This window comes from Balaenoptera physalus (genome assembly GCF_965194825.1).
Source record: "Balaenoptera physalus genome assembly, chromosome: 15".
Lineage (NCBI taxonomy): Eukaryota > Metazoa > Chordata > Mammalia > Artiodactyla > Balaenopteridae > Balaenoptera > Balaenoptera physalus.
The window spans coordinates 75,931,991-75,950,844 of NC_138894.1; the positions used below are offsets into that span (position 1 = coordinate 75,931,991).

Sequence of the window (18,854 nt, forward strand, 5' to 3'; positions counted from 1 at the left end):
TTAAAACAACATGTTCATGTTACACATGACTAACAACTAATGATTAACGACAACTCCTGATCCTATCACACAACAGTACAAATTAGCAAATTTTGATTGGCATGGGTAAATGTCTTACCAACATTAATGGATTGTACCTGTTACTGAAACACAGACTTTTATACTCTTGATTATGCCCAGTTCATAATTGGGCTGAGCAAAGGTAAGTCATTCATTAAACTGAACAAAACGGAACTGACACAACGGTGTAACAGTGTACCAAAGGGACTAGTTCTGCAGCTCACCGGCTTTGTTGCCTTGGGCAGCCTCCTTGGGCTTTAGTTTCCTCATTCTTAGTGTGAGGCAGGTGGTCTAGGGCAGGGGATGCAAAAGCCTGGGGTCTACGCAGCCCAGGCAGGTTTTGTAAATGAGTGGAGAGAACCAAGTGGGGACTCTCGAAGGAACTGGGGATTTTGTGCGCAGTGGGAAGGGCTCTCACTGATCAGCCCCAGCTATCTCTGACAAGTAGGAATACAAGCCTGGTCTTACCAGATCCTAATTTTTCAAGTGAAGCCAGAAATCCAGATGATTTAATCTCTCAATTTTTAAATGGGGGCAATTAATTAAACATTTTCGGAAACACTGGGGTCCCGTGTCTGTGGGTCAATATGGGTAGGACGTGTGCAACTAATCCCAGTAAACACTGATATTCAATTCATCTAAACAAGAAAGTACAGTCAAAAATCATCAATCCAAACACTAAGACACTGTTGATCCAGAAACATTTTCCAGAACTTTCCTGGAAATTCTCTTTTCAGTTTAATTAACCAGCGTAAGATTATTAAAAAAAATTGTTCAGAACCTTATAGCATGCATTTTGTATATCATCCTTAATCTTGATTTCATCTTCTTTCCTACTCTCACTTTCCTTCGGTCCTAATTTGTTTTTCTTATTTGTATTTTATTTTAACATATATATTTCTGTAAGCCTCTTAAAGCCTCTCTGTAAGACAACGGGATATAAAAAGACCCCTAAAACCTCTTAATGTTGTGATTATTCATTATCCAAGTCCCCATAGTAACGAGGTTGTAAATGGAAGCAAAACATTTCATAACAGTAACAGTCTAGAAAATCATTCTCAAATAGTGTAGAGCAGATTGACTCAGTCCAGAGTTTGTGGTACAAGGAACAATATATGTAACAATCAAAGGACCCCAGATCCAGCCTGTCTCCCTACTGACTACAGATTTCTGAAATTAATTTTTCTGGTAAAAATGAATATTTTGTTTATTTATTTACAGGAATGAGAAATCCCAAGAAACAAATAAAATTCCAGGTGGTGTGAGCAACTCAATATGGAGTGGAAGTATTTGCTGTTGACTTATCCTATTCAGATGGTAATTAAAAAGCACAATAACTCTGACAACTGAGAAAATTCTGAGACAGTGTTTGACTAAGTATGACATTACTATATCACGTACACCCTGCAACTGCACAGAATCAGCAAGAACATCATTTCCATTTGCTACTCTCAGAGTAGACATTGGATGAGATTTAGCCTCAACTCTGAAGAAGGCTAGGAAAATTCCTATGACTTTCTGTGAATGAGAGGAAGGCTTTCTGTCCCCTCTTTTCATGCAAAAGTACACAGAGGGCACACATCTCACTGGAAGCGTCTAATGGTTCCATTAGGATGGAAAACGGATTAAGAAGAAAATTCTATAGTACAAGAAAAATAAATCCAGTATTTACAGCCTGTGGTTCTTGGAATATCTGCATAACAGAGAATACCAAGATCCAGGCTTCTCATAGGTTGCTTAGAGGAACAATCCTTAACATAATAAAATAAAAAAAAAATTCAGACAGTTCTCTGGAATTGATAGTAATGGCCTTTGACCTGTAAATAGTATTACAGGATAAGTTCTTAATCATTCACTAAATTGAATACAAGGAGTGAAAACAGCGTGTGGGTAATCCTCTCAACTTGAAACTCTCTCTCTGCCTCTGAAATACAGCCATTAAACAAAAAATTACCTATAATAATAGAAAGAAGCAGAGGTATGGAGAAATCCAAAGACCGGCTGCTCTGCTGCCAGGCCCATCTCTCTGCACTCTGCTTCTGTGATTATCAAGAACTAACCCTTGTTGCTAGGTGCCTTCTCATTATCTAATTTAATCCTCTCCACAATTCAACGAGGTGGGAATTAGCACTGTGATTTTACAAGTGAAGAAATTGAGGCTCAGAGAGCAGAAGAAATTTCCCTGGGGTCACACAACTAGGAAATGGTAAAGCCAGGATCTGAACTCAGGGGAGCCTGTTGCCAGAGTCCAGGCTGCTGTTACTGCTGAATTATGTGCCTCCCTGAGAGCAGGGGGGATTTTAATCTTGAAAGGGCTACAAGGGGACTTCCTAGTGGCGCAGTGGATAAGAATCCACCTGCCAATGCAGGGGACATGGGTTTGATCCCTGGTCTGGGAAGATCCCACATGCCACAGAGCAACTAAGCCCGTGCGCCACAACTACTGAGCCTGTGCTCTAGAGCCCACAAGCCACAACTACTGAGGCTGCGTGCCACAACTACTGAAGCTCGTGCGCCTAGAGCCCATGCTCTGCAACAAGAGAAGCCACCGCAATGAGAAGCCCGCGTACTGCAACGAAGAGAGCAACTAAGCCCATGTGCCACAACTACTGAAGCCCATGCACCTAGAGCCTGTGCTCCGCAACAAGAGAAGCCACTGCAATGAGAAGCCCGCGCACCGCAACAAAGAGTAGCCCCAGCTCGCCGCAACTAGAGAAAGCCTGTACACAGCAATGAAGACCCAATGCAGCCAAAAATAAATAAAAAATTAAATCTTAGGAAAAAAAAAAGGGGCTACAGGGATGGAAAGACACAGTGGGTATGGCTGGTAAGTGAGCAGGGTCAGGATTCCAGTGAGGCTAAAGGGCTTCTAGAAGCACTCAGACCACCACCGAAGCAGGCACTGTGCTGTACATCCCATTCCCCTTACAGCTTTCCACAAGGCAGCAGGACAAGTATTCCTCCCAATTTTGTTCACACCTCAGTATTCTCCCACCCCAACCATCAAACAATCGGATTCACTGCCTCTTGGATGTGAGGGACCGACCACTCTGTCATGTCCAATTGTGAATGACTTAGCTGTGCAGGGGAAGCCTCAATGTGTGAAGCACTTCAGAAACCAGCAAGGATAGTTTTAAATGAGAGTTGATTTTTTAAAGGACGCTCGCTACACACTTTATTTAACTCAGCAGTTTCTCTGCCTGTGAGGGTTCTGAACCTGACTTCCAGCATCACACGCTGATAAGTGCTGCTGATTCATGTATAAATATCCGCCTCATTGGTAAATATTTAACAGGCTTGCTATAGCCTGAATGCTGCCCTGATCGCGCTGAATAAACAAAGTCAAGTGCCTTGAAATAAAAGAGCTATTATGTTTTCAAAGTGTGCAAGATGGAGGAGGTAAGGCCTTGTGATCTCGAATCCTTTAATATTCATGAATCAAAAAATATTGGGCTGAGCATGTACAACAGAAAACTCACCCTGTGCAGGGATGCCCGGCCTCACTCAGCCATTCCCAGGAATGCAGGGCTGGCTGGCAAGAAGCAGGGCCTCACTAACTCACTAAGTGGCTGAGTTGGGGCTGGGGAAAGGGTGAGGGGGAGATGAAAGGGACCACTGGCTGTAGACTCTTCTGATCTCTGGAGCGGTGCAGGGAGAAAGCAGGGCTAAAAGGTGGGGAACCAAAATTGGTGTGGCAGGGTCTCAGGCTGAACTTGGGAGAAGAAACGGGTGAAAAGGGCTGCTTTGATGAGAAAGCACCGTCTATCTCTTTATGGACTGTAATGAAACATGAAACTGCCTGATAATTCTTAAAACTGAAACAGAATCTGTGGATAGAAATTAGAAGGACAAGGCCAGAGCTCGAGAAACCTTTCCAACAGTGGAGTTGAACAGACCAAAAGTTAGCCAGAAAAACATTTCCAGGTCTGTCTCCTTGGCTCTAAAAGTAAAATATAAGAACTCTATGTCTATGTACTAATACTATTGTTTCCATGCAAATACAGCTAATTGAGCCCTTGTGGACCTTGCTCTGTCAGCAAATATTCAGAGCGTCTCTAATATTGAAGACTTGGATTGACTACAGTCAACAGCATAAAGGAAATATTTTTGAGCATTTTGACATGGAAAAATGCAGGCAGTCAGCCTGTCTGCAAGCTTGACTTGGGACAATAGAGTTTTAACTCATTATGGAATAATAACTCCCTTCTCCCCATGTTGGGCTTTACCTTACTGGCCAAATAAAATGAAGAAAACATGATTTGGCACTGGAGAAAAGGAGAAGGGCCAATGATTTTCAACTGTAGTTCCTGCTGCTGCCAAGTTTGCTCTCTTTGGTCTTACTCAACTTTCCCATGAGTGCAGCGGGGAAAACACTACTCTCAAAAGGACCCATCTCTCTCAAGGGTTAAAGTAACAATTAGAGTTACACTAATATTAAAATAGCACCATGCGCTCCAAGAGAGACGTTATTCAAGAATGCCTCTTGTGTGAGTGTTCTATGTCCAGGGTTAGGTCAGAGATGTTTGAATCGGCCTTAGTGTCTCCTTCTGCCTTTGAACCCGGTTCTGAGGGAGAGGAAGTTGCCCTGGTTGCCTCCTCCGTAGTATGATTCAGGGGAGTGTTGGAGGGTGAAGCATGGAAATGGGGAACTTCAAGGATGATAGATGGACACCAGCGGCCACTAGGCCCCAAGCTAAGAGAAATCTAAAGAAAGGTGAGCCTTCAATTCAATCCAACAAACACGAACTGTATGCCTAAATCTGTTTAAGGACTTGAGTTTTCCATTCTGAATATGTGACTAGGGCACCACTGTTAATTCCTTTCAAGGTAGAGAAATGCCAGGGACCTCAAGAATCTGGGGCACTCTATAATGACAGAGTATGTTTCCTGGTGGCTTGCCAGGAAAGCCATTACAATAAAACAAAAGTCACTGTTATTTATTGAGTATCCACTTTTGCCAGGCACTCTGATAGGCATTTCGTTATCTCTAAACCTCCCAAGAACTCTGCCAGATAGACCTAATTAGCCCAAGTTACAGATGAGGAAACTGAGGTTCTAAGAGTCTAAGTATCAGGTCCAAGATTACCCAGCAAGTAAGTTGCAGAGTTAGGTTTGAATCCCAGTCTTTCTGGTTCCAAAGCCTGTGTCCTTCTTCTTTAGAAATTCTTTCATAAGAAGGATGGTGTGGAATTTCTAAAACTCTTACCCCTACTAATCCCTACCTACATACTGAAACAGTAGTATAAGTGGCTGAAATTATCCTCAAAAAGCCTTCATCCATGAAATTCATCACCTTGTCATCTCACTTTTTCTTAAGATATCATCTGTCACAAGAAGTTTACTGGGTAGGATAAAAAAAAAATCATATGTAGGTTCTGAAAACCCAAAAGTACATAAACACTACACCATGGAAAGAGTCTGCTTTTTGTTTTCGTTTTTTCCTAACTGGATTTTCTTTTTCCTAGTAAAGCATTTTCTAGAGCTGCTGTTAGCTCTTGTCTCATTTTATAGATTCAACTTGGAGCCTCTTAAGAATCTCTCCACCACTCAGTTAAACAAAATCAGGGTGTAATTCAAAATGGAAAAAAACTCAATGAATATAACAGGAGAAGAAAACAAAAGATCAGAATGACAAGTTAAGTTTACAAGTAGGAGAAAATTTGGGGAGTCGCACTGGATGAGAGGTTCACTGAAGCATCAGTGTGGGCCTGGCTCTATTACACTTATGCACCTGATCTAATATTTCCACTAAACATACTTCACAGCATAAAATCAGGTCTTCTTAGAGCACTGTATTCCATTTCTTGTTTCCCATTTTTAGAGGGACATATAAAAATGGAAATGTTCTGAGACAATGATAAGTATGATTAAACACACAGAAAACGTTCCTATTTGGAGCAAAGTCTAAAGAAGTTGAAATTGCTAAGTTAAGTTACTTAGAAGCCTATGGAATTATGAAATAGAGTAATTTAAAAATGTGAAGGCATACTATATGGATAATTTGAATCAGGTATTCTTTGCTTAGTCACAGTATAAATAAAGAGAGTTTAAAAGGCAATATGAGGGATTTAGTTGGTAAAATGAATTCTCCACAGAATGGAGTAGTGAATAATAGCTCCATTTATGAAGTACTACGTATTAGGCACTATACCAAGTGCTTTTCCTATATGATATCCTCTCTTCTTCACATCAATCTCCGAGAGGGGTGCTATCCCATTGTACAGATGAGAAGGCTAGAGCTTAGAGAAGCTACATAACCATCTCTGAAGTCACGTAGGTGGTAAAATGGCAGAAGGGCATCTAAATCCAGGTCTCTCTGACCTAAATCTACCCCACTCTCAGGTCTTCAATGATCACTTTTTTTTTTTTTCAATTTTATTTATTTATTTTTGGCTGTCTTGGGTCTTCATTTCTGTGCGAGGGCTTTCTCTAGTTGCGGCGAGTGGGGGCCATTCTTCATCGCGGTGCGCGGGCCTCTCACTATCGCGGCCTCTCTTGTTGCGGAGCACAGGCTCCAGATGCGCAGGCTCAGTAGTTGTGGCTCACGGGCCCAGTTGCTCCGTGGCATGTGGGATCTTCCCAGACCAGGGCTCGAACCTGTTTCCCCTGCATTGGCAGGCAGACTCTCAACCACTGTGCCACCAGGGAAGCCCCAATGATCACTTTTGTGACATCTGGTTCCACATGTGTCAGATCCATCAGGCTCCTCCTGGTTTGGGTGTTTCAGGCAGATGCCTGGGCTGACTGAGCCTGTGAGGCTGTTTCCAGGAATATTAATTAAACTTATTTAGGTACCTGAACTGAAATGGTTAGGGACGTTTTCATTCTAGGCAAATGAACCCCTGGAAACTCTGAGGGCCAGAGGACTTGATGGACACTTTCCAGGAGACAGGAGGTGAAATGCAAGCAAGGAAACTTTACACTTAAAGAAATACAAAAGATGAGAATATTGTAATTGCAAACAGAGTCTGTCCAATGACATGAACACTAACCAAGTTTTTGTTCAGAAATGTGTTTAAGTTTGTTAACATCTCAGAAAAGCCTTTGAGGGACAATCATAACAGATGACTACCATCAGGATTTTGTTAGCATATGAAAAAGCATTTAAACCTTTTAAAGCCCCGAAAAACAACAAATGAACTTAGCAGATGTTCTATTAGGATTTGGTATGAATCAGGCTCCTGGACTTCAGACTATACTACAAAGCTACAGTAATCAAGACAGTATGGTACTGGCACAAAAACAGAAATATAGATCAGTGGAACAGGATAGAAAGCCCAGAGATAAACCCCCACACATATGGTCACCTTATCTTTGATAAAGGAGGCAAGAGTACACAATGGAGAAAAGACAGCCTCTACAATAAGTGGTGCTGGGAAAACTGGACTGCTACATGTAAAAGAATGAAATTAGAACACTTCCTAACACCATACACAAAAATAAACTCAAAATGGATTAAAGACCTAAATGTAAGGCCAGACACTATCAAACTCTTAGAGGAAAACATAGGCAGAACCCTCTATGACATAAATCACAGCAAGATCCTTTTTGACCCACCTCCTAGAGAAATGGAAATAAAAACAAAGATAAACAAATGGGACCTAATGAAACTTAAAAGCTTTTGCACAGCAAAGGAAACCATAAACAAGACGAAAAGACAACCCTCAGAATGGGAGAAAATATTTGCAAATGAAGCAACTGACAAAGGATTAATCTCCAAAATATACAAGTAGCTCATGCAGCTCAATATCAAAAAAACAACCCAATCCAAAAATGGGCAGAAGACCTAAATAGACATTTCTCCAAAAAAGATATACAGATTGCCAACAAACACATGAAAAGATGCTCAACATCACTAATCATTAGAGAAATGCAAATCAAAACTACAATGAGGTATCACCTCACACCAGTCAGAATGGCCATCATCAAAAAATCTACAAACAATAAATGCTGGAGAGGGTGTGGAGAAAAGGGAACCCTCTTGCACTGGTGGTGGGAATGTAAATTGACACAGCCACTATGGAGAACAGTATGGAGGTTCCTTAAAAAACTAAAAATAGAACTACCATATGACCCAGCAATCCCACTACTGGGCATATACCCTGAGAAAACCATAATTCAAAGAGAGACATGTACCTCAATGTTCATTACAGCACTATTTACAACAGCCAGGACATGGAAGCAACCTAAGTGTCCATCGACAGATGAATGGATAAAGAAGATGTGGCACATATATACAACGGAATATTTCTCAGCCACAAAAAGAAACGAAATTGAGTTATTTGTAGTGAGGTGGATGGACCTAGAGTCTGTCATACAGAGTGAAGTAAGTCAGAAAGGAAAAACAAATACCATACACTAACACATATATATGGAATCTAAAAAAAAAATGGTTCTGATGAACCCAGGGGCTGGACAGGAATAAAGACACAGATGTAGAGAATGTACTTGAGGACACAAGGAGGGGGAAGGGTAAGCTGGGACGAAGTGAGAGAGTGGCATGGACTTGTATACACTACCAAATGTAAAATAGCTAGCTAGTGGGAAGCAGCTGCATGGCACAGGGAGATCAGCTCGGTGCTTTGCGACCACCTAGAGGGGTGGGATAGGGAGGGTGGGAGGGAGACGCAAGAGGGAGGGGATATGGGGATATACGTATGCATATAGCTGATTCACTTTGTTATACAGCAGAAACTAACACAATACTGTAAAGCTATTATATTCCAATAAGGATGTTAAAAAAAAAAAAAGATTTGGTATGAACTACTTATAATGATGCCCGGCCACGCAAGACATGAACAGGCAAAGGGAAAGAAAAGCTTTTTTCCTCTTGTTGTATCTTGATCCCTGGCGTGTTACCTGCAGTACGATTCCACCACAATTTCTTTAAGAAGAGAAACTATTTTCAAATACTAGCCTTTAGGAATGAGTGAATTTATTCTGAGTTTGTTACAACTTTGAGGCTCCAACGAATGGCTTTACTGCTCTGCTACTACACAGGTAGAGGTTATTTTTCCTATGAATTACTTTTGAAACATACTTACTGAAAAAAAACCCAATACATGCATATATCAAACCATTACGTTGTACATTGTAAATATCTTACATTTTAATTTGTCGATTATACTTCAATAAAGCTGGGGGAAAAAAATCAATGCATACAATAGTTACCCTAGACTAAACCCACAAGCATTTTTATAACTCCCTCCTCCTCACTGCACACAGGTTTTAATGATGGTCAAAAGAAGATGCAGAGAAAAAACTCCCTCTGCCTGACCGGGTAGAGAAGTGTACCCACCTGATTCCTGTTTGCTGCCATTTACTCAAAGCTCAGGCCTATGAACAGCATGAGGCAGCTTCACACACACATCACTGGTCTCTGTGCTCAAAGAGCTAATCTATAGGTAGCTGGAGGCTGGCTTGCACACACAAAGAAATGAAAAGATAGCAGATGCGGCCAGCCAGGCTACTGGTACACAGCGCTTTACAATTTGTTTCCAAAGTGCTCCTCATTTGGATTGTTACAACAGCCTTACACAGTAGGTAACAAGTATTAATATACTCACTATAGAGATGAGAAGACTGAGGCTTGAAATAGATGCCTTGTCCAAGGTTTAAGGCTGGCAACAGTCAAAGTGGGATTGGAATCTTTCCTGTGCGCTATTTTCATGATTGCGTAAGAATGATCTAGGGAGCCTATTAAAAGCTCAGATACCCAGGCCCCACCCCAGAGAAGCTGATTGATTAAGTTCAGCGGGTCTGAGGTGGGACCTGCTTCCCTAGCGGATGCAGGTGCAGGTGGTCCTCACACCCTGCTCTGTACCTCACCCTGAGGATGCACAACAGGGACTGAGGACGGGAAGGTGTGTGGTAAAAGCAAATGTGCCTCCCATCCCCGAGGCATTAGGTCACTGACTATTTGAAAGGCACTGTGGACAAAAACAGGAGATGAAGAAAGCAGAGATATGCTCTTAAGGAGCTCAAGGCCTAGTACGGGAGATGAGACATTTATGGAAACAACTAGAAAAAAGGTGATTGCTGCTAAGTGTGTACGTGGGCAAAATGAAGTCCAGTCACATGCAGGTAACCAGAAGGCAAGGCTAAGAGCAGTAAAACAAGACTGGGGCTGGAAGGGAGGAGGACACAAAGACTACTCAACAAGGCAAGGCAAATAATCATAGGCTAGGAACTCTGCAGACAGCAGACCATGGGTCCTGGACCACGGTGAGCAGCTTTTTGCCCCAATATGAGAAAAGCCTATTTCATACTTCGGGCTGCCTGGGATATCTACTGGTAAAAGGGCATCTGCCTGGAGAGGGAATAAGAAGCTATGATGGTCCATCCTGATGCATGCCAATGGTGAAGTGGGCGGGAAAGAAGATTCAAGGTTAAAAAAGAAGTTCTGTTTAGTCATAGAGTGAGAGATGTCCTGGAGAGAAGGAAAGGTCTGGGGTTTGAGCCTGAATCTCAGCCAGTTTCCTTGCTTAACATACCTCTTTTATACCGACACCTTCTAAATTTATATTGTCGCTCAGAGCTTTCCTGAACTCAGGACTCATGTGGCCAACTGCCTACTGAACGCCTCCACGTGGATGTCTAAAATGCACCTCAGATTTAACCTGCTCACCAGCAAACTCTGCCTGCAAAACCGACCGCTCCTGCTCTCATCCTGTTTCAGCCCACGGCAGCTCCAACCGACTGGTTCCTTAGGCCCAGTCCAGTCTAACATAACTTCTCCTCTGGATTCTGGCCTCCAAGGATAAGCTGGGGCTGCTCCATCTCAGTGCACTGGCTCAATTCTTCTGCTGTTCCCTCTGCCTGCAACTCTCTTCCCAGCCATCTACTGGGCTTCCTCCCCTGCTTCAGGTCTTACTCAAATACCACCTTCTCAGTAAGGCTTCCTCAACAACCTATTTAAAATAACCCACCTTTTCCAGTAACCTCTCTTCCTTGTCTTACTTTTTTTAATGGCGTATAAATGGCGTATATCTCCATAAAACATTCTACATATTGTATTTGTTTATTATCTCCCCCCATCACCCTTCACTAGAATGTAAACTCCTCTAGAACGAGGATCTTTGTTCTGTTTACTGCTAAAACACCAGAAATAAGAATAAGGCCAAGTTCACTGCAGGCACTCAATAAATATTTGTGGTATTAAAGTTGAAAGAATAAGTAAGGAAAGATATGAGAGTTAAATTTCCAAAATGGACATTAGAAGTCAGTAAGTGTATATTATCTTTTCTGAAACAGTCACTGTGAAAAAGAAGGTTTTAAGGGTCTAGGACAGGGGTTGGCAAACTTTTTCAGTAACGGGCCAGGTAGTAAGTATTGGCTTTGCAGCCCTAAGGTTTCTGTCGGAACTACCAACCTCTGATGCTGTAACAGGAAGGCAGCCATACACAATATGTAAACGAGTGTGCACGGCCGTGTTCCCAGAAAATTCTATGTATGAAAGCTGAAATGTGAATTTCACACGATTTTTTACAAGTCACAAAATATTATTCTTTAAATGTTTTTCTAACCATTTAAAAAATGTAAAAATCATTCTGAGCTCGCAGGCCATACAAAACAGGCTGCAGGGCAGATCCAGCCAGCGGGCTGTAGTTTTCTGACTCTTGATCTAGGATTAAAGGATCACTTGAAAGTTCTACAGATGCTGAAGGTAGGAAAAATATCCAGGAAGAAATATAGGCCAAAAGACCTAGATTAGATTAGCCAAAATGAAAAGTGGGCCCTTGGGTCAAACCTCTTAGAAACTGTATTCGATCAGCAGGTAAACCACAAGCATTAGCCTTTTCCAGGCAAGGGTGAGGTGAACATTAGGCAACTCGTGGACTGTGGGAGTTCTCATAATGATACTGGATTAGAACTGTGCAAGAGAGAGCTATTTATATGATCTCAAATGACGTTTGAGGCATGTTCTGGTGCTCTTACTTCTATGCTAGGTGAAAAAGCTGCCTACAAAAGCCTTCCTCCCACCCGAAATACTAGCTGTTCGTTGGCGACTGATCCTCAGAAATATTAAGATGAATCATATATGCTCTTTTCACAGTGCAAAAAGAGATAATTTTAAAATTCAGAAAATGTCACTTTGGGTAGTCACAAACCACACAGTAGAAAAGCTGCCCAGCCTGAAAATTGTAAATAAATAAAATCCTGTTCCTGCATGGAAACCTTTTTCCTCACTTAGGTTCCAATGCTGCCCTGGGACTTGCCTCCAAGGTTGGCTGCTGTTAAAACGTGTTGGTTCCCATAAGCTGCTGATGGGAGGCGGCCTTTGTTCCCCAGCCCTCTTCCCCCGGGCCCTCCCAGGCTAACCCCGCTGTTCTTGGTAATGCACAGCGCTCAGCCTTGACCTTCTCAAGCTGTTCTTTTCACCTGCAGGCAGCTCTCGGCTGCTCTGTCTACTGCGCTCGGCCGGGTTGGCCTGAAAGGTGCCAGCTGACAGTGGCTCAGTCTTTACCTGGGCACGGGGAAAGGACTCCTGTGTTTCTTTCTGCTTCCTGCTTGGAGAGACAGGTATTTTTGTCTTTGATCCCTAAGCTCTGTCTTCTTTCTCCTGTCACTAAACAGTTCACTCCCTATTTCCTCCTGTGCCCCTACCCCGCGCCCGCCCTTTTTTGCAACTTCATCATTTTTCCCACATTGCACCGTTTGGCACAGGAGAAGGAGGGAACCACATCAAATAAAGGAATGCAACCACAAAAGCTGCCTTGAGAAGCAAGGCCCCAGATTCTTTTTTTTTTTTTTGCCAATTTACCGTTTTTGGATTTGTTCTCCCATAATCAAATCCTCCCTATCGTGTTAACAATGTGGTGGTGTGTCAATACATTGGAATTCTGCTTCAATCAGCGACCCAGAGCTTAATAGGAAAATGAAGCAATAAAATGTTGGTCTTACTGTTAACCTTAAGCTAGGCCTGTACTTAGGATGGGGATGTTGGCTTCTGGATGGAATGTGGGCCAAACCTTCAAAGTTTTGTGAGAGCTCGGGGTTGTCAGCAGAGGCCTAAAGCATTATTCAGGCGTACTTCTGCGGTCGGGAGGTGCAATCACTCCAAGTACCACTAACTGGAGCACGAAGCACCCCAAATTTTAGCAAGCCAGAGAAAGTTCAGACTGAATTTGCGTGCAGACGTTGAAAAGACATATTCAGCTTACAGGCGACAGCAACTCTTGGGTCTGGCTCTGATGATGTCTGTACTTATCACAAAAGGGTTTGTGTAAAGTTAAAGTGTTTTTTTTTTTTTTTTTTTTTAAATTAAAAACATGTGCCCAACATCCAAACCATTCAGAGACAACGATAAGGTGCCACAACCCCCAAACGTTGGGAAGTCACTATTCCCTGTCCTCAGGATACATGTGTTATCGTTAATGTTTAACAACAGCTGGCCAATAGTCATCGTAAATGAAAACACCAGTTAGAGGTTGAGCACTTTTGATGTAGTGATTTTATCTTTTGTGACTAACTTGGTAAACCCAACTGTTCAGGGCATGAAGGGAAGTACTTTTGTTGTTGTTTTGGTTTGGTTCACACGGCGTAGTCACATGCGATTCTGGTTAATGTGGGAAGTCAGTCTGCTCTTGAACATCATCTCTAGCAGAAACAAGCAGACCTGAGCGGGCCACAGACAAGCCACTAGGCAGTGACCGGCCACCTTCAGCTGTCCCAGAACACCCAAGTGATGTGATAGCCTCCAGAGATTCTCTTGGGGAGAGGAGAAGGGAGACGAGAAGAAATCTCTCTCCTCCCATCCCTGTTCTAGGGTAACATATTAGAATCTTACGATGGAAAAATGTGTGATTAAAAAAAAAAAAAATCCTGCAGCTGGTTCTGATGTGAACTAATAGGACAGGTTTTCAACTGCCCCGGCACCAGCAGAAGAATTACCACGTCAAACATACAGAAGGAGGAGTCTTTGATCCTTGGGAGTTAACGACCTTCTCGGCTAACAGGCAAGATTGCTGGTCTGCCAACTTTAGCAACATTCAGTCTGGCCCCAGCTCCACCTTTAAAAGCCAAGTCACCCATGTCATTCCAGCTGCCCGTCTTCCTGCCCCTCCTCCCCACGACAGCCCCACGCTGCCCAACAGGACAGAGAGTAGGACCAAGGCAAGGCAGTGAAGGGAAGCGGGGACTGCGGGCTAGCGCCTGCGCAGAAGCCCCGCCTCCGCCCCACATTCTGCTGCTGCAGCTGAGGTGCCTGGTCCCTGCCCCAGCTACCGCCCCAGGAAAGGACCACAAATGTGAGTACAGAAGTTATCATTCTACCAAAACACCACACGGATGCTGGATGGGGGCGCTGCTCCCCTCCGCAGAACCCCCAGTCCTCCACACCGCATGCTCCAAAACCCACCCGGAAAGCGGCAGGACCCATTTTCTGGAGACACTGGGGAGAAGGAATTGAGGAAAAAGATGATGAAAAAGGACATCTGGGAATCTGAAGAGGTGAGGGACTGAAGAGGCTATCAGCGTAGTCAGAATTTTAACAAAAACAACATGTATTGAGTAGATTCCTGTCATTTAAAAAACATTTTATTTTACTAAATAAATTGTTTACTTACTAATGAAGGAAGTAGGAGTTCAGTTCTGTTAACACCCATCTGTGCAAAACTGGAGACTGCTTCTGAATATCATAATTTATTTACCTGTATCTCTTACTTTAAAAATACCTCCATCGGTTTAAATGCTATTTTTATCCAGTTCTCTAAAATAGATGATTCTAAACAGCCACAACAGTAAACACAGGTCTACATACTCCCAGACAAAGACTGCAGGGCAGGCCTGGTGAGAAGCAGCAGGAGGCCCAGGAGAGCACATTGGTCCGGGCAGCTCAGGGAAATCTGGGTTTGTGGGTAATGTGACAACCCCAGAAGGCAGGTGTGTTTTCTTTCTTTAACCCAGTGACACAAGATGCAACAGAAGGAGAAAGTTTGAGTCAGGAAGGAAACGAATTCTGGTAAATGTAGACAAGGATGATGCCAATTTAATTGGTTAGATATAATTGAAATTGGCCTAATAACTTCTTTGCAACTCACTTTCTTGGTTGCTTCAGAATTTTGACTACTATTATTTTCTTAAGCTTTTAAAACCAAAACACTCAAAATTTACTAACAGAGCAATACTAATAGCACAGAGGGAGCTGTCAACATGACTTATTTAAAAAGTATGACTGGGACTTCCCTGGTGGTCCAGTGGTTAAGAATCCGCCTTCCAATGCAAGGGACACGGGTTCGATCCCTGGTCGGGGAACTAAGATCCCACATGCCGTGGGGCAACTAAGACTGCGTGCTGCAACTAAAGAGCCTGCGCGCCTCAAGGAAAGATCCCACACGCCGCAACGAAGATCCTGCGTGCTGCAACTAAGACCAGACACAGCCAAATAAATAAATAAATAAATATTTTAAAAATAAATAAATGAAAAGTATGACTGAACCATAGCTATTGAATCCTGACCCTGCAGTAGTGAGTGTGTCAATATGGCATCAGTGGCATCAATTTCACCCATTCACACAAAAGAACATGCTGAATGGACCCCTTGATGTAAGGGTTCAGTTTAAGACACTCTATAACTCTCAGGAGTCCTGAGTACTCTCCAAAAATAACAATCCCATAGAAGTCCATGTGGATAATCTTCGAGGAGAAAGGCAGAGGAGGGATCCACAATTTTGGGGCCACCTGGCAAATTCTGAGCATCAAAGTATGCAGGGCTCAGTGGTCCAACTCAGAGCTTACAGCCCCTCAGGAGGGGGCTGGGCTCACATCAGCACCTCTCTTTCCCAGTCGGACCAAGACTGCTTCTCAATACAGGTGATGGCAAACTCAGGACAACTGTCTTTTCTGAGTACTTCCTCATTTTACTGGGCACTAACATGGGATCAGGGTCTCTTCAGAGCCAGAGGAGCCTCACACTCACTCACATCATATCCTCACACTACAAAGCTGCAGCCATGCTCGTTGCCTGAGCAGCAAACACACCAACTGTCCTCCAGACTCAGCATATGCTATCGGGCATATTCTGAGAGACTGGAGCCTCCTCAGTAGGGTGAGGACTGAACGCCAGTTCCTAGAGAATAAATGACAGGTTCGTATGGGTAGGACCAAATAACAAACGTAAACAACAAATTTCAAACAACTGAAGTATCTGTCAATTGCAGAGTTGAATCCATTAGAGTAAAATCTTCTGATGCAGCCACGAGAAAGAATGACACTGACTTACAGGTCCTGAGTTAGAAAACTGGCCGTGATGTATTGTTAAAGGAGAAAAAAGCAAGTTGCAGACTGGTATGCAATATATCATACCATTTCTGTGACTAAACTAAAGCAACAACAGTAACTACAAAAACCCAAAAAGAGCTAGCAGGAACGACATTGTGAAAACACGAAATCTACCTACTTTGCATTTCCCAGTAAATCATATTTCCCCTCTTTTCACTGAGGTGAAGACTTGAGGCTCATTGATTGTCCTAAGGAAGAGGGTGGTACCACCCAGGCCAGAGAAGCCCCGAGCATAGGGAAGAAGATAGCTATAGCGCAGCCCCCAGACGGGAATGGAAAGAAACAGAGGCAGAAAAGGGAGAGAATCAGAGAAAACAGGGTCTGCCTGGGTGTCTTAGAGACCTTCCTTGGGCCTCAGTGTGTGTGTGTGTGTGTGTGTGTGTGTGTGTGTGTGTGTGTGTAGAGACAGACAGACTGACAGGGTAAAAGAAATAAGTAGAGGAAGTAGGTGTGTGTGTGTGTATGGGGGGGGTGGGCAGTGATGGTGAGAGGACAATAGTTCTAGATCACCTGAGGGAAATCCAAGTGCAGAGGGGTCTTTATTCCACTTTCCACTTGGGGCTGAGGAGGTCATGCTTCAGAGTAACCTTCAGACTAAGGGGGAGCTACAGTCGGACACAACTATGACATTTTACCCTGTATACTCTGTTCTTTGGTGCCACTGGAAAGTTACAGTTGCCATTTATTACCTGTGTGTGGGTGAAGGGGACCAGGGTATAAACAGAAGTGAATGTAAAGAATAGAAGGTCCTGAACTTGGCAGGCGAGGGTGGAAAGGGAAGGGCAAGGACCCGATGAATGGAGCACCTGAGTGGTGAGCAGGGTAGTACAGTTTGCTTCTGGGGTTGGGAACCTAAAATTCCCGAGGACGTGGGGACTCCATATTATTGATCTGATTCCCACCATTATTTGGAAGAACAGTCATAACAGCTAACACATATTGAACACTTTCTGGGAGCCAGGCATTGTACTGAGAACTCTCATTTATTATGTTTATTTAATCCTTATGAAAGCCCTGTAAGGTTGATATATTTCACAGATAAACAGTAAGGCTTGGCAGGTTAAGTAACTGACTCAATTAACTCATCTGGTAAATCATGGACACTGGATCGAGCCAGGACATTTAATTCCTAAAGCCACACATTTCACCACCACCCAACCCCTGGCCTCCCACCACAGACCATCTGGCGGTGGGGCCTTAGCAATCACTTAGCTTTTCTGTTGTCCAGTTTCCTTATATGCACAATGAGGATGGGGCCAACTAACTCTCAGATCTCTTTCAGTTCCATCATTCCACTCTGGTCTAATGCAGTGGTGTAGAGAGATAGGTAGCTATTTGGATTCAGAAAGCTGGGAGTATCTCTTATTAAAGAAGCTTTACGAGAAATCCTATAACACCTGAAAGATCCAATCTTAATGTGCAAACTTCTCTGGCACAAAGTTAAGAAATAGTGACTAGTTGATGAAAGCACATTATTCAGAAGCGAAGGTCTAGATGCTGTAAAGAGGGCAGGTACTAAATCCAGGAAACAGGAATACTGAGCCATTACTGTCCAACATGATTCTGCTCACCAGCCTGGGTCCAGGGAAGTCCCTGCAGACAGTAGCACCACAGTTTTATTTTGCAACAGGGACACTTGGCCATGAAGCCCTACATGCTCGCTTGACTCCTCAATGGTTTGTCCAACCTTTCAAGCACAGTTGTTAAGGCCCTGTTACTACTACATACTTTTCTCAGCTCCCACTTGAGACTACAAGCCTATTCCTTTTAACTAAACATGAAATAATCTCTCACTGAACAGTTTCTTTGCTTGTAATCCTCTGCCTGACGTTTTGTCTGATTAAATAGAAGTAAGCTCCTAGCACAAGCCTTGAACAAGGATAAGCATTTGTGGTGGGCAGAATAATGGCTCCCCAAAGATGTCCAAGCTCTATTGCCAGAACCTGTGGACATGTTACCTTACATGGCAAAAGAGAACTTGCAATGCAATAAAGGTTAAGGACCTTGACACAATTATCCTGGATTATCTGAGTGGGCCCAATCTGTTCATAGAGTCCTTAAAGGTGGAAGAGGCAACAGAAGAGTAGGTAAGAGAGATGTGACAACAGAAGAAGAGACAGAAAAGATTTGAAGTGTGAGAGGGACTGGATCTGCTGTTTCTGAAGATGGAGGAAGAGAGCCATGAGCCAATGAATGCAGGCAGCCCCTAAAAGCTAGGAAGGGCCCTCAGCTGACCTCCAGCAAGGACATGGATGTCACTTCTATGACTGCAAGGCACTGGATTCTTCCAACATCCCAAGTGAGCAAGGGAACAGATTCTCCACTAGAGCCTCCAAAAAGGAATACAGCCTGCTAACACCTTGATTTTAGCCCAGTGAGAACTGCACTGGACTTGTGACCTATAGAACTGTAAGATAATAAATTTATGTTGTTTTAAGCTGCTAAAGTTGTGGCAATTTGTTACAGCAGCCATAGAAATCTACACAGCACTCAAAATACAACTGTTTTTTAAA

The 18,854-nt window shown here is 43.2% G+C and overlaps 1 protein-coding gene across 4 annotated transcripts in view; it reads right to left on the bottom strand.

Moving 5' to 3' along the window:
- Positions 1-18,854, bottom strand: part of BABAM2 (BRISC and BRCA1 A complex member 2) — a 443,342-nt gene that overhangs the window by 105,528 nt on the left and 318,960 nt on the right. The window lies entirely within an intron of this gene.